This window comes from Scylla paramamosain, chromosome 4, assembly GCF_035594125.1.
Source record: "Scylla paramamosain isolate STU-SP2022 chromosome 4, ASM3559412v1, whole genome shotgun sequence".
In the NCBI taxonomy this organism is placed as follows: Eukaryota; Metazoa; Arthropoda; class Malacostraca; order Decapoda; family Portunidae; genus Scylla; species Scylla paramamosain.
In genome coordinates this window covers 5,672,501-5,686,851 of record NC_087154.1, presented here as the reverse complement: position 1 = coordinate 5,686,851, position 14,351 = coordinate 5,672,501, and the positions used below count along the sequence as shown (strand labels likewise).

The 14,351-nt window shown below is 38.2% G+C and overlaps 1 long non-coding RNA gene across 1 annotated transcript in view; it reads left to right on the top strand.

Annotated features, from left to right (window-relative positions):
- Positions 1–14,351, top strand: part of LOC135097260 (uncharacterized) — a 110,406-nt gene that overhangs the window by 69,495 nt on the left and 26,560 nt on the right. The window contains exon 2 of the long non-coding RNA XR_010265532.1: positions 6,309–6,362. This is a non-coding gene — a long non-coding RNA (uncharacterized LOC135097260). The remainder of the gene's footprint in view (positions 1–6,308; positions 6,363–14,351) is intronic.

Here is a 14,351-nt window from a genome sequence, read left to right as displayed (position 1 = left end):
TGTTGTCTGTTCCTTTCCTCCTCAGTACTTCACTCTTCGCTTTTGTTCGGGTGTTTTTGTTTTTTTTTTTTTTGAGCTTTTGTCACCTTACTTTTTTATTCTATATAAGTTTTCTCTTTTTTTTATTTGTTATTTCAAAAAAGGTAGAATATGTTTTTTGTCTATATAGTATATATTAGTTTCTTCATCCATCCTGTCATTCATTCAGTTATAGATAGATATATTGATAGACTGATAGATAGATGGACAGAAAGATTGGCAAATAAGCAAAAACAGGCAGACACGCAGGCAGACATGCATACGGACAGACAGACTGATAGCTTCATAGATAGATGGATAATTGGACTGACTGATTGAGTGATACTACTTGGTTGCTAGATTAACTGATTGGATGACTAATTGACTGGTAGAGAGATAGATCAATAAATAAGAAGATAAATTAATAGAAAATGTTCGTTGACTGCAACATACACACACAGAAAGAGGTGTCAAAGTCTCAGTTAGCACACATCATTAGCCATAACACAACAACTGCCTCGGCTTTCAGAACCAAGAAACCAGTGTGGCAGGCCTCGCGATCACTCCCAGCCTTGATCAGTGCCCGGGAAGTGACGGGGAGGGACGAAGAAAACGAGAACAGCGACCACGGGTAACTAAGGCTTGCCGGGTGGGAGTGCTGGGGCAGGGGGTGATAATTAGCAGTGATGAGACGTGATGCCAGCACATTAGGCAACAAGTTATCGTACCGCACCTTGTGAAACTTACCTCCGCTGCCTGCGACCTTGGCCCAGAAGCGTCGTGCAAACAAGGATAAATTGCGGGTAATGTCCAACTTCAGTCATTTATTTATTTTTTTTTATTATTTTTTTTTTTAATGTAGATAGATAAGACGAGTTTTCTTACATGTTTTCTGGGAATGATCGATGTAGTGGTTATATTTTGAAGTTTAGTTTATTTGATTTTTTTTTCTGTAATGCATTTATTAGTAGTTCGTCTCTGATTTTCGTTTAAAGAAGTGATGTAATTCTCCCCCCCTCTCTCTCTCTCTCTCTCTCTCTCTCTCTCTCTCTCTCTCTCTCTCTCTCTCTCTCTCTCTCTCTCTCTCTCTCTCTCTCTCTCTCTCTCTCTCTCTCTCTCTCTCTCTCTCTCTCTCTCTCACACGCAAAAGGCTAACACTGCACCTTCCTTTCAATACTCTCCGAATTTCCTTTTTATTCTTGTGAAAATACAGACTAAGGAGAAGGCAATAGTAATAAACATCCTTCCTTCTTTCCTTCCTTGCTTGCCTTTTATCTTGCTTGGTCGTAATCCTTTACAAGACGTACGTGGCTATTACTGTTATGTATAGATTTGTCGATATTTACCTCACTCATTTGTACTCTCTCTCTCTCTCTCTCTCTCTCTCTCTCTCTCTCTCTCTCTCTCTCTCTCTCTCTCTCTCTCTCTCTCTCTCTCTCTCTCTCTCTCTCTCTCTCTCTCTCTCTCTCTCTCTCTCTCTCTTGCTCTTGAATGGGTCGCTGTTTGCTCCTTCGTGTTGTGTGTGTGTGTGTGTGTGTGTGTGTGTGTGTGTGTGTGTGTGTGTGTGTGTGTGTGGGTGGGTGGGTGTCCTTTCTGAATAGTAACAGAGGAGACGCCTTATTGTCATGTACGTATGGAGAGAGGCAGCTGACTAACAGACCTTCCCCATCAGGCCCATCCTCACCTTCCCCTTCTATCTCGCTCCCATGCTTGCCGTGGTCTCGAACTTGAATGCTAGTGGGTAACCTTAAAACTATCTGATATTTTCTTCTTAGACACATTTTTATACGTCTTCTTAATACTTCTTTGTTTTAGACAAGACTGAATTAACCTCCTGTTCTTTTTATTATTTGGATGGTTATGTAGACTTTTTTTTTTTTTGCCGTGCTTTGAATGCTGATAGAGAATGACTTGGCGTTGCAACGTTTATAGCTGAGTTCGTCTTGCTGTACATAGTCTCTTACTCTCCTGCGTTTACTGATTTGTGTTACTAGTTTAGTTTTCGACGCCCGGTTGTCACCCTTGTCCGTGTTAGTGTTGTCATTGGTGATCATTCTGTTAGCAATATTGCATGTGCTACCCAGGACGCTGGTGTATCCACGAGGGAAAGTGTATTATGCTGGTATCAGTGAGGTGAATTCAAAGTTATCAGCAGAAGCAGCTTAGGAAATTTGACAAGCAAATGTTTTACGTGAATACATTACCGAGTGAAACCCAGCAATTATATATACGAGTATGACCATAACACGTTGAAAATTATGTCTTTCTACTATAGCAAAAATTTATCCATAGTGTGTACAGTAGTTTTCTCCGTAATCTTTGTTATCTTCAGCCCCAAGTACTGAAAAATAAATCATTCAACTTAAGGACCGATAAAAGAAAAGACTGCAAGTGAGGTATATTAAGCAAAATTATCTCCTTCTATAAATAAATAAATAAACTCTCACAGTATAATAACATTTCCTGTATCCTCTCTCGTAAGCACAGAGAAGCAACACATTTAACCCGCCAAACAATAACACACAAAAGCCAACGAGGGAGTGAACCAGAGGGAAGGAAACCTGTTGGTTGGTTGTAGCTTTCGGTGCACACAGGAGAGGCCTTCAATTATTCATTAGGTCTGGCCAAGTTGGGAGTCTCGCGGGGGAGACGGCGTCCTCGTGAAGCGTGCCTCCGGGACTCGTCCAGCCCCGCCACTGTCTCCACTTTATCGCTCTGAATTTTACATGCAAGAGGAAGGACGGACGGAAGGTAGATATTTGGTTTAAAGGTCCGCGGAGGCTGGGGGAATTCGGGAACGTCTGCGAGTATTCCGCCTAAGCTGTGCAGTCCTGCGATGGTTGAGAGATAGAGGAAGACCCAGGAGCGAAGCGGCAAGGCAGAGGAACAAGTGTGTTAAGGGAAGCATTTCTGTTTCTGGAGTTGTCAGTGAGAAAGGGACGTAAGGAATGGTGAGGTGTAAGGGAAGTGGGTATGAGAGAGAGAGAGAGAGAGAGAGAGAGAGAGAGAGAGAGAGAGAGAGAGAGAGAGAGAGAGGAGCAAGCAAATATTGCCTTACAAAAGACAGATATTATACGAACAAGAAACGACAAGACAGATAAAATCATGTAGACAACCACGACAAACAGACAGACCTACACAGACAGCCACGACAAACTGACAAATATTGCCAAACAAAGACAGACTTGATACGAACAAGAAGAAACAAGACAGATGAGAAAGACTGGTTAACAGATACGTGTAGAACAGAAGAAACAGACATACGACTATTGACACTTTCCCACCACACAGATAATTTTGTCATCCTACTCATGTTGATCTTCCCTTTAAAGAATTATCCAAATTATCACTGTATCCACTGGAGGATTGTACTTCGCTTAATTGGTACTTTTTTTTTTAACTCAGCTGTATTTTCATTGTGGAAAAAATACTTGTTTCATACCCTGGCGAGTACGTTTGGGTACGTAAATACTGAGTGATATGAAATTCCATTCCAGTCTGAGTTCATTTCAGCACCTCTTTGTGCCTCGGATATAGACTTGAGTTTCGTATATAAAGACTACACACATTTTCAAACATAAAATAAACAAAGCATGAAGTACTTTAGGAGACATGAAGCATCTATTTCTTGCCATTATTTTTCTACTCGGATTACAAACTGACACTTCTTGTTACGTCATTTAATTATTTCATGCCAAATTATCTATAGTTTATATTCTACACAGGCCTTGCTATGACCGATGACGTTTTCAGTCATATCCTGCACTTGGGGATCAGTATCGTGGAGAGTTGTGTCAAATGCCAGACCCCCGCACGTGACCTTCCATACAGGTAGGGGAAGGTAAAAATCGTGCATTCCTGGTTGAGGTGGAATGAAAAAAAAGAAAGGATAAAAAAATAACAAAAACATTTGGAAACGTACTCCGAAAACCGCACTACATTTTTCTCTTTTTTTTCCCTCTTTCTCTTTTCAGTTTTCGTGTTGTTTCATATTGCCTCGTACGCCCTATGTTGCGATAGATTTTTTAACTGGCTCTGTGCGAGATCAGATTTTTACCTGACCGTGACTGTGTGTGTAAAGTTCTGCCTCAGTTGTCGGGTGATCCACCGCACTTACTTAAACCTTCTACATTGTCCTTCAGTCTCAATTCCTCCGATCTACTAAGAATCAGTTATTGGGTTTTGTAAGGAGACTCACCAAATTAGTGAACTTAGAACACAGACCTTGGTGCATAATTTACTCCAACTTTTAACCATAAATCAGACAGACAGACAGACAGACGAGGAAACAAACTGATCGAGCTCTCTAAGTAATACAGATGTATGCATTAAGTGAAAAATAATAATGTCAGCAGTAACTTGAGTAATTGACGTTGAATTGTTTGTCATGATCAGCAGCAAGGCAACAACGTACTCGCAGCTCCGGTGTGTCTTTGTTCTGCTCCTGACACTAAGTCGCTCGCTTTCCCTCGCATGTAATTAACTTATTGTCCGATGTTATTACCTCGTCTTGTTTGAAAGTAATTATGATATATTGTCTGTAACCTTATTTTATTCTGGGATTTTTTTCTTCTTGTTAATTTTAGTTTTTCTTTTTTTTTTTTTTTGTTCTCGTTTTCTGTTGCTTTGGCTAATGTTGCAGCAGTTATGTACTCGTATGTTATCAAGCCTTCTCTCTCTCTCTCTCTCTCTCTCTCTCTCTCTCTCTCTCTCTCTCTCTCTCTCTCTCTCTCTCTCTCTCTCTCTCTCTCCCGTTCAATACATGTAAGCAAAATGAGATTACAAGCTTTAAGAATACTCAGGTGTGTATATAATAATCCAATAACAGACTCAGGCAGGACGACCAACACTACAGTGTCAATACTAAACTTAATAACGCTGCAAAACATGTGTGCATCATTGGGGCATTAAGGAGAGTCATACTTTGGAGTTTCATTCGCCTATGTATAAATAAAGAAAGAAAACTATGTTGTATGAATACTTAGGGTTTGTGAGAATGAAGGGAGGAACAATCTTCGTAGTTTTTTTCCCTTCATATGTAACATGTAGAGAGACTCGGGGAAAGCTCACGACACTGTAACTGGGATGAACCTGCCCTCCATACAACTATTCTGTCACTTTATCATGTAAGGGAACTACGTACGTGGATGCTTGGCCAATACTTTAGATTATGATCCACTCAGTAATTCCTAACTCAATTGTTTTAGCTATATCTGTACATACTTTTCTCTGCCTAGTCAAATTGTGTCGCTTGCTACAGCAGCTAAACACATTCAATCACTACATCTCACCTCCATTTGTATAAGATAAGAACATAGGAACATAAGGGAAGATGCAAGAAGCCATCAGGCCTACAGGTGGCAGTCTAGCATCTATTTAGCTCGGTTCCATAAGGTGCTGTACTGGCATTGCTTTTTCTCTGGATCTCCTTCAGGACTTCACGGTGTTGTTGCTCGTATTCTTGTGCGTAAAGAAAGCTGTAGTAGTGCGGTCACTTTTCTAAACATACACAGAACACTGGGATAGACAGGATAATGGTAAAGAAGAATAAGAACACACACACACATACACACACACACACACACACACACACACACACACACACACACACACACGCACGCACGCACGCACGCACACACACACACACACACACACACACACACACACACACACACACACACACACACACACATACACACACACACACACACACACACACACACACACACACACACACACACACACACACACTTGCTTCATCTGCTTTGAACTCTAGCATCTAATTATTATAAAGTATTTCCGGGTGCAGTTATTAATTAGAAAACGTTTATACCACTCCTTTTTTTCTTTTTCTTTTTTTTCAATTAGTCATTCGTATTCACCTAACACACTCACTGATGATTAGATGAAATTTACCTGTTATACAAAACAGGTATTTTTTTTTTTTTTTTTTTTGTGTATCTCTTTTATTTTCCCGATGATTAGAAAGGGGACGAAAATATATACCATGTTCAAGGTTTCAATAACAGTGTAAACTTTCAGAGCCTTTTATTTCACTGATGCATTCTAAATTTTCAATACAATTTTTTTACATAGTCACACGACCCTCGGTATCATGCAATGTGAGTTTATCCTGGGCTGTAAATGAAACATTGACAGCATAGCATAGCATAGTGTAATGTGGGTAATGCAGAGAGAGAGAGAGGGAGGGTATATTAGAAATAGCTATGGATCGGATGAAATTGTTGTGTATGTGTAGTGTACATATATGTTTTGTCGTCGTTTTACAGGTGTGAAATGAGAACAACGGCGTGGTGACTCATCGCTGCCAGTGCCTGCGTTAGGTTAGTGCCTGCGTGTTTTTGTTAGTATATCGTCATCATCGTCATCATCGTCGTCGTTGTCGTTGTCTTTATCATCTTCGTTATCATCACCGTCATCATCATCGTCCTCATCATCATTATTATCAGTAAGAGCCCACTGTAGTACAAAGGTCTTTTCCTCATCGCCCTTCACGCATCTCTGGCTGTCAGCCTTCTGTTTATTCCAAGTTATCCAACCAATACATTATATTTCATCTCTCTTGCATTTAGTTTCTCATCTTGTTAACTTAAATATTTCTTGGTTACGTAACTTACTCTGAGAAATCTGAAAAAAAAAAAATAAAATAGCCGTGATTTAGTTTGTTCTAATCATATGACCATTCATGAATGTGAAAATCCTAATTTTTATTTATTTTCTTTTATTTAGCTTTAGTTTAATTTTATCGTCTGCTTTTTATTTCTTTATTCTTTTTTTCTGAACTTTAAATAGTAGTGCAGGAAGCAACATAGGTTGGCTTACTTAGCCTGGCATTACACAGGCAACGTTTAATTTTTCAAGTGTTTTCTTGTAGCTTTTAAAAATAATCCCTCTTAGAGCTCGAAATGTTTACAAATAATTCTGGCCAAAAACAATACACGAAAAAAAAAGCTTTTCGTTCGTAACACCACCTTTCCCTCAGTAGCACGTTTTTTTTCTTAATAGATCTGCGAAAAAAAATTCTGACTAAAGGAAATTATCTATTGATGACAAAATCGCCAAATCTGCATAGCATTGGTGTCATTATAAAAAGCAGTGCTAAGTATTCACGGGTAGAGAGCCAAAGTTATTATCATTAGATTTCATGAGCGACGAACGGTTTGAGTGTTAATATTCATGGTAACAAATTCCCTCAGTCACGGCTCTGGATATCCTGCTGAGCCTGGAAATCACCTTGTCCTGGATGTGTATGTCATTTTTTATTTATTGAAGTCAGGAGGTACGGATTAAATTAATTCAACAGCTCATCTTGCTCTTTTAATTGTAGACATTTAATTTCAACATTACCGAAGTTAACATGTAACCTCGTCAAACAAGAACATGCAAAGAAAAAAAAAGTTATTGCGGAAGTCTCGGCAGTATTTCATCAGGTGGCTGGTGGACTCCGACAACTCCATATGCGCATCCTTGACCGATTTATCAAAAGGGAACGAGACGATGTTCCCCGCAATCACCAGAGCACTGTCAAGATTGTCCAGCTGCGCTCAAGCATTATTAGTTCGCTCGATGACGTGAAGCAGTTTTCTTGTGAGGATCCTAAAATCAAACACGTCAGAGATTGAAGTAGTAGCTTTGTTGATAATTATTGGGAATTAACGTTATTTTTTCATCGCTTCTGATTACTTCATCATATATCACGTTACGTTATTAGCCGCAGGTTTGTCGCCATATAACCTCTTGTGTTAAGAACATGATTTGCACTGGAATTCTAATAACTTCTATCTGCGCTGTTACATAATTGGTGGCTTAGTTACTACCTGTCGTGGTTGTTATAAAATGTGGAACTCTGTCTGATTCTCTTCGTTTTTTTATTATGACGAATTACTACACGAGAAGAGTATCAAGCCACCTCGAGAACTAAATTTCATATGGTAGATTTTTTTTTTTTTTTTTCAACTTTTGGAGAACAGCAGTTAAGTGGGATTTTTACTTATTCTATTCTACTTTGATATTTTTTTTTATTTTTTTTTTGTCTTTATAGTCCCTTGCCACATAGATAAACTATATACGATGGATGAGAGACAGATATTGTAACCTACCTAATGTGATTTCCTCATTTCCTTCACAAGAGCGTAATATAAAACAGATTTAGTGATAGGGAGAGAAGCACGTCCGAGCTTTAAAACACATGCCATAATTGTCTTTTTTTTTTTATGTGCTTTCATCATACATTATTTTACTGTAATCTTTCAATAATCATCGTATTGTTCTTTCGTTGTCTATTTGCATATCATTTTCTCTGGTGCTAATACTATGTAACGTACGAGATTCAATTATGATAGAATGAACGCTGTACCTTAGTCACACGTGTCATAATTCCCCGTTCACCTTTTATTTTTACTGTACATCTTTTTTTTTTTTTTTTTTTTTTTTAGATTGACTTACTTCACCAGCCAAAGTAGGTCATGACTGTGAGTGGTACCAGTATGTTTCTCTGTCTGACTCCATCTTCCAAGACTTCGTATTCTCTTAGTCTTTCGAAGTTCGGTAGACCATGATTGCTAAGGGCTTTTTCAATTGTTCTTCTTCTTTCCTTCTCTTTGGCTTTTCCTCTTGGTTTTCATCTCCTTGGCATCCACTCCCAGCATGTTCTTCCTTTTTTTTTTTTTTTCTTGCTACGTCCTTGAGTTATGATCGCATTTTTCCATCGTTCACTTTTCGTAATGATGCAATTCACTATTTCACCTGCTTTCATGATAGTTTTCGTTATATTATTTTTATTGTATTACTCTTTCCAGTATTTTTTTTTATTGTCTTCTTTTTTTTTTTACTTATTTATTTTTAACATATTTCCGTTGCCTTCTTTTTTCCCACCATTGTCTTCTTTTTTTCAGTAATGTTTTGTTATTGTCTATTGTATTTTTTTCTTCTATTTTTTTTTTTCGTATTATTTCCGTGGTCTCCTTTTTTCCATTATTTTTTTGTTATTATCTTTTTCCTATTATTTTTTTGTTATTATCTCTTATTTTCTCTTATTTTTTGTTACATTAATTCCCACTGTCTTCTTTTTTTCATTATTTATTTGTTATTTCTATTGCTTACATGTTTCTATTATTATTTTTTTTTTTTTGTTCTGCTATTCCCATTGTGCTCGAGTTCCCCAATCGTTAAACGTGCGTGTGTCGTTCCCTCACCTGGTAATTCTATTGATGGCACGAGGAATAATTATGCCTCAGCCAATTATCGTAACAAAGTTTAGTGCAGCCAATTGTGTTAAATTATTTGAAGGGACTTGAACAGTTTTTTTTTTTTTTTTTTTTATCCGTGGTGTGTGTGTGTGTGTGTGTGTGTGTGTGTGTGTGTGTGTGTGTGTGTGTGTGTGTGTGTGTGTGTGTGTGTGTGTGTGTGTATGTGTGCGTGCGTGCGAGCGTGGATGCTTTTCTTTTACTGCTAATAGCCAGACTAGTCCTCGCCCTCAATCTGTCCTTGTTGGTCTATGTTTTTTTTTTTTTTTTAGCTTTTTTTTAAGGAAGGAAAGATATGACACTGATTGCATTCTCTCTCTCTCTCTCTCTCTCTCTCTCTCTCTCTCTCTCTCTCTCTCTCTCTCTCTCTCTCTCTCTCTCTCTCTCTCTCTCTCTCTCTCTCTCTCTCTCTCTCTCTCTCTCTCTCTCTCTCTCTCTCTCTCTCTCAGTAGTTTTCATGTATCTCAAGCTAATTAAATCAATAAGCTTTCACACACTCAAGCGAAAAACGATTCCTTCAGAATTGTTTTCTGTTATTTATTTATTTTTTTTTCAACCATTATATTTTATCATGGTTCTTGTGTCTACTTGTTCCATATTAGATAGAAAAAGAAGACTCGAGTCTCTTATAGCAGTGTTTTCTTTCCACGTATTTTTTTTTTTTTTTTTACGTTGTATAGTGTTATATAAGTTTGAGCTAGCCATAATAAACTATTGTAATAAAGCACTATTAGCAATATTTATTAGAAGAAAGGAAAAAAGTAACCCCTCTGCGATCTAATATGTGCGAGAATTTCCAATAAAGGCATGTATTTCACGTTGTGTGTGTGTGTGTGTGTGTGTGTGTGTGTGTGTGTGTGTGTGTGCGTGTGTGTGTGTGTGTGTGTGTGTGTGTGTGTGTGTGTGTGTGTGTGTGTGTGTGTGTGTGTGTGTGTGTGTGTGTGTGTGTGTGTGTGTGTGTGTGTGTGTGTGTGTGTGTGTGTGTGTGTGTGTTCTGCAATCCGATATACTCTTCTGGAAAAAATAATAATTTACAAAGCGTTTCCATGTAAGGTCATCGTGTAATCACTGCATTGTTTTCTGTTCAGTATTTCACAGCGAGTCGCAGCAGCAGTCCATGTCCTTATGGCTGTAGTGTGCTAGTCTCCCGTCTGCTTTCGACCGTCCTACGCCATGTGGATACAGGATGCTTTGTTATTCTACTGGCCAAGGGCCAGTAAAAAAAGAAGGCCCACTGAGATGCCAGTCCCAGAACAGTTGAATAGATTATCCAAGATTGAAGAATAAGTGTTTGAAAACCTCTCTCTTGAAAGAACTCAAATCATAGGAAGGGGAAAATACAGTTAGTCATGTTCAGTACTCAAGTAACCTTCTGCACTCACTCCCACTGTGTTTGTCTGAGTCTCGAGTCCTTGATCTGCTCAAAAGCTCCATACTGCAGATTACTAATGGATTGCCAGTATACCACATGACTTACTGAGGTGCATAAAACAGTGGGAGTGAGAAGGTCATGTTACTTCACTTATTAATATTCCAGTTATCTTTGCGACCACTTCCACTGTGTCTACCGTTTCTGTTCTTCAGTCTTCAGTCCCTAGACACTACTGTCACTTGTAACAGGAACGTTTGCCTCATGTAAAAAAATTTTGAAAATCTAATTTCTGCAACATCTGCCAGATGGTTGTTATTATCATTATCATCATCATCATCATCATCATCATCATCATCATCATCAATAGTGAACGGTAAAAAAAAAAAAAAAAAAATAAATAAATAAAATATATATATATATATATATATATATATATATATATATATATATATATATATATATATATATATATATATATATATATATATATATATATATATATATATATATATATATATATATATATAATGAGAAAAATTTCAAGGTAGAAATGTTATCAAATGTAGAAATGTAAATGTAGAGAAAGAACATATATCACGACACCATGTTCGTCTCCTGAAACTGTGCACTGCTATTAGTATAGTAAGAATCTGAAAAACAGAATAGAATAGCCCAAGACTGATATGCTTCCTATTTTCTCATGTATCACATGATTTAACCTTTACTTTTTTTCTTTTATTCTTATCCGACATGTCTGTGGCCAGCTATGCTATGCCTAAGCTCCTGGGGTGTAGTAAGGTGGTCCACAAAACAGGGCTAAGAGTGTGAATAATGTGTGTATAAGTATGTGATGTTTTGTATAGACCACACCGGCCTGGTATATACGCAGATTATCTGAAAGACACGTCATGATGAAGAGAATTTTTCAGCAAACCTCACGAGACCGAATCATTGGTGGTCAGTGCAGTGTTATAGAAATGTTATGATTCACTCAGACTTCCACGGCACCCGCAAGACTCGACCTGCTTTCAACACCAGTTATTGCGAGTGCCTGAAATATCCTCCTGCTCTATTTGGCAAACTCATTAGGAACTCTTGGAGCATGTAAACAATTAAGCACCAGTTTGGGTAAATCAAGAGATGTATTTTGTAAAGCTACGTTTTATTTATTTACTTATTTACTTATTTATCTATTTATTCATTTATCTATATTTTTTTATTTATTTTGTTTATTTATTTATTTATTATTATTTTTTTTTTTTAAGATCAGAAAAATGATAGTTGATTTGTTTGGATTAATTTAAGGGCATATAAATGTTTAGTGTTTTCTTTTCTTTTTCTTTTTTCACCATATATTCAACATTCCGAAGATTTACAACATTAAGATGAAACACACACACACACACACACACACACAGAGAGAGAGAGAGAGAGAGAGAGAGAGAGAGAGAGAGAGAGAGAGAGAGAGAGAGAGAGAGAGAGAGAGAGAGAGAAAACACATGGCTATCATTGTCAGTAATCCTTCAGATCGACTGTCGCACCAGAAACAGGATTTACCGAACACAACGCGGCCTACTTTGTTCTCCCTGAGGATTACCCGCGACACTGCACCGCGATATTACCTCCCCGCTGCATGTTCTCGCTGCAACACGTATTTTCCGCGATCCAAATGCAACATCCGCCTCAGCCCGCCTCGCTCCATTCCCGGCGGCGCCCTGTGGGATGGAGTCTCCTCGTCTCCATTTAGATTAGTAAGTTTATTTGTTAATCGTTCAAGTTTCTCATCAGGTTCGCCGCCTCACGAAGCATTCCCAATACCTCTCACGCACACGTCATTCCTGCCTGATAAGCTGCCGGCGCCACTCCGCCTCCTCTCTAGTAGTAGTGGTGGTGGTGGTGGTGGTGGTGGTGGTTGCAATGGTGGTGGCTGTGGTGGTATCGGTTGTGTTGTTTCCTTTCTCGTATGTTTTTGTCATTGTTTGTGCTTAAGTGCGTAGAGTTTTGCTGTATTTCTCGTTTTCTATTCCTAGTTTTTAATCCTCAGCCATTTTATTTTACTTGAAAAGTGTAGATATATTTCACATTTATACTTTTTTTCATTTGTCGTAGTAATATTTTCCTGCTTCAGAATTAGGAAGTAGTATTGATGTTCTAAAAAATCAAATGAAAGAAAGAAACGTATAAATTTTTATAATATGCGTTTTCTCAGATGTAGGAGCAGTTATTGGTATTCCACCAATAAAACTGTTGCGTAGCACATTGCGCGCCCGACAGCGGTTGGCATGGACCGGTGTCCCCTTGGTCAACGACTTGCAGCGCAGCGTAATCATGGTGTCCAAGGTCTAATAACAGCGCTTGTAATTTTCCGCCCCATGCACTGCCAGGCTGTGTACTGCACCGCTGCACCGCGTGTCTGGCGCCGCACGTGTACCTGTCTGCTGGGGTGACGGACCTCGGGGGGCAGGGAGACACACACACACACATACACACACACACAAAGAGTAGATATACATCATAGCTATATTTTTTTATTTATCATGATAATATGTTTTCCCACTGAGTTGCGATGAGTTATTAATGTTCGAAAAGACTAAATATAAGAAAGAACCATGTAATCTTTCATAATATGTATCTTCTCAGAACCAGAAGCAGTTATTGATGTTCCTCCCGATAAAAAGTATTGCCAGGACACACACACACACACACACACACACACACACACACACACACACACACGCACACAATCAAATCTCATCTTCGTTCGCTTCGCTCACTCATGTAATATTCTCTCTCTCTCTCTCTCTCTCTCTCTCTCTCTCTCTCTCTCTCTCTCTCTCTCTCTCTCTCTCTCTCTCTCTCTCTCTCTCTCTCTCTCTCTCATGTTCTGCTTGGTGCACGTATTCTTAACTCAACTCCGTCGCAATATCCTGACTGCATAACGCAAAACTCCGCCAACTCTTGCAACGGCGGCAACTCAGCGCAACTTGATCAAGGGCAGCGCGTCTCCGGAGCGTCAGCAATTTTGTCCAGCACTATTCGACACTCGACCTGAATGATATTGCCTTAAAATGACTTCCCATGAAGTTTTTTTCTTTTCATTCCATTTTTTCTTTGTTTTTTAAGTTTTCTTAGGTGTTTATTTGACATTTGTTTATTTATTTTTTTTTGCCTGATTATCTGTTTAGATAGTTTGTTTTATACTTTGCTGGTTTAGTTATTCTGTTTTTAGTTATAAAGTTACGTAGTTATGTACTAATGTGTATATTCTTTTGTTTGCATTTACTAGACTGTTTAGTTGTTCGACTTTTCCACTTACTTACGTATATATTTATTTAGTCGTGTTGTTATATAATAAATTTGTACTGTATTCTATTGCTTAGAATCCTGCACAATGTTATCTTCGATCATTTTTTTTCTTTCATTATTGTTACTGTTGTTTTGAAATAATCATAAAAAGGGGGATTTTCTTGGCATCATTACCAGACTTCAAACAATGTAATAATGTGTAAAACTTTTATCTATTGTGGTAATTTTGTTGGTGGAATGTAACAAAAGAGCGCCGCTAAATTATGTTTAGACTTACAGTTGTACTAATTGCTGCATGCTACAATATATTTTTTAATGCAATGCAGAACATGTCTTGGTTTAATGAAATACAGAACGTGTCTTGGTTGGGACTCAAAATACCGGACGGG